The 3,051-nt window shown below is 22.5% G+C and overlaps 1 pseudogene; it reads right to left on the minus strand.

Annotated features, from left to right (window-relative positions):
• LOC107621448 overlaps nt 1–3,051 on the minus strand; it is a 29,825-nt pseudogene that overhangs the window by 25,972 nt on the left and 802 nt on the right.

Here is a 3,051-nt window from a genome sequence, read left to right on the forward strand (position 1 = left end):
GATTGGATTGGATCGGTTATGAAAAGTAGATCCGAAATCCGATCTAATCCAGCGGTTTGCAAAAAATAGAATCCAATCAAATCCGAATTAGTGCGGTTTTAATCGGTTTTCGGTTTGGATCGGATTGGATGAGCGGTTTAATTTGGATCGGTTTGGATTTGAACACCCCTACTATAAACTCTAGCCTTCCAAGCTAACGATGCGGGTTCGATTCCTGTTACCCGCTTTTATCTTATTTCTATATTAAATTGGAATCTTTCTTTTTTTATATATCTATTCTATTATATAAAAATCGGATTTCTACACTTAATGATGGAGCTGACGTGGCATGCTTCTGAGAGTATTTTCCGATTTATTTTTTTTTAACTCATTAAATACAAGTTATTACGATAAACTAATTATATCAACTAATTAATTTGATTAGATATTTAAATATCATATAATTTATATCAATTTGATTTGTTAGTATTTTTTAATTTATTTCTTTTAATGTTCTATTAGTATTTTTTATTTATTTCTTTTAATTTATTAAACCAAATTTATTGTGTGTACTAATTAATTAATTTAATTAATTTATTGCTAAATTCAAATCATGTGAATTAAGGATTAAATTAAAATAAGATGATTTGTTACCTATTCAAATTGAATGCAATAAATACAAATTAATTTTGTTAGATAATCATAGTCTTCTGATCTTCTATATATAGATAGCTACACAAAATTATAAGAATCATCATTTTTATCGCTTTTGCTATTTTAACTCTTCTTTTCTTTTTTTTTTTTATGTATAAATTTACTTAAAATGAGAAAGTATAGATGAGTGTTTCATTAATTATTTGTTTGAAAAATATTATAGTCCGAAAATGTCTCAATTTAAGCATTTTACCACTGCCGATGGAAGTTGAACCTGTAGTAATTCAGGGTGACAGTGATATTTTTTATAGTATTCCATAGAAAAATATTTCTTATAATGAATATATCCATTGTAATTAATTTTCTTTGTCAACCTGTTATCTTTTACCTAACAAACAATATCCACATGTTGAATATATTATTTTCATCAGAAGTCATACATAATTGATTGATAATTCTATATATAAAAATACTCCTGTAGTAACTAAATACCATATTGTAATCTCACTAAAGTTAATTCTCCTATGATTATGTCAATGTATAGCACTATCAGATGAAAATTGATTAGATTACATTTATTTCCGACGAGGTGGGTAACCTTTTAGGCCTAATTACGGTTGGAGTTGAAAAAGGTTTGAAAAGCGCTAACAATATAAATATTTTTTATTTTTAATACCCAATAATAAATATATAAATTAAAACTAATATTGTTTTGTATAAAATTATAAAATGTATATTATACTTAAAATATATATAATCCGTATTAACTGTTATTGTTTATCAATTACGTTATGACAAATTTAGTTATCAAAAAAGATTAAAATTAACTTAAATATACACAATATTATTCCATGCCTTTTATTTTTATTTTATCATCATAAAAAATCATACATATTATAAGAAAACATCATCTTTTTACCAAATGTTCTTCCATTCAATAGTTTCTATAAAGAACAGATGGATGCTTTTGTTATTTTCAGTTCTTTGGTAAATATGGACGACGCATAATAATATTGTGATTGGTAAGAATATATGAGATTTTAAAAGGTTGAAGCATAGGTTTTAGTCCTTAACATATTCGTAGATAAAGTGTAGAGTAGATAAAAAATAGCTAATAAAAGAATAAATGGTTAAAACTTCCTCAATGTTAACCATCGTAGTGTATGATAGGTGTTCTATAACATTTTTAAATTTGATTGTTTCTATATTATATGTTATTCTGTTTAATTTATGCTAAAATTAGACTTATGATAATCATCTTATCGTAGCAGTGTAAAAGTTGTAAGTGTTATATTTACTTTGTATGCTCTTAAATCTCATATCTTTGATGAATATTTGTGACTGAATAATTATTAAAATAATTTGGTTTAATATCTATTATATATTTTATTTAAATTATAATAGTGAGTAAATATTTTTTTTTCAAAGTACATAATGCGATTTTTTCATAAAAATAACGTTTTAATAATAAAATTTAAATGATTGAAATTATTAAATGCTGAATATTTTGTATCTAACCAATTTTATTTTTGTTATTGAGGATAAGTTGTTAATCAATTCTAAATTTAAATTTAGATTTGAGTAAGAAAATAAAAATATTTTAAATTTTATTTCAATAACTATAATTAATTTCAAGATAAGAAATTATTTTGTACATCATATATATTATATGATAATATGGTCATTTGTTATTTTTTAATGATAAATATTGTCAAATAAAATGGTGTAAGAAATTAGAAGGAAATGTATTTACCAGTTCAAGAAATATTAATTTATTTTTTAATAGAATAAATTATATATTGAATAACAAAAATTGTTATTGGTTTCTCTTCACACTTATTAATACTCAACGATGGTGTTTCAGTACATTATATTACCAAAAATATTAATCGATCTAATAACTTTTGTAATGACATAAGTTTATAAATTTAAAAATTTAAAAATCATTTCATAAGATATGAAGTTTTAATAAGTAACAATATTGATCATATTGTTTTGACTTCAAAAATGAATACGATACTAATAAATAAAATTGTCCCAGTTAAATTTCAACAAAGATAAAAGTCTATAAGTACTGCTATTAATGAGAAATTAATCTATTTTAAAGACAAATACAATTTTTTTTACGAATTTCCTAATTTGAGAAGTCGAGAACTAATCCACCACAATTGATGCTCTATTTATTAAGGATATGTCGTTAACTAATGGATTGTTATATACACAAGGCGAGATTCGAGTTCCAAATATTTGCTTAAACGAACAAATGAGATGACCATTCAACCAATCTAAATTGAATAAAATAAATATTCATTATTTTTAATATTTTTAAATTATAAAATATTTATAATAATAATTATTATATGTATTTTTTATTTAAGTTTTTAATAAAAAAATTTTATATAGTTTTATATATTATCC

Source organism: Arachis ipaensis, chromosome B10, assembly GCF_000816755.2.
Source record: "Arachis ipaensis cultivar K30076 chromosome B10, Araip1.1, whole genome shotgun sequence".
NCBI lineage: Eukaryota > Viridiplantae > Streptophyta > Magnoliopsida > Fabales > Fabaceae > Arachis > Arachis ipaensis.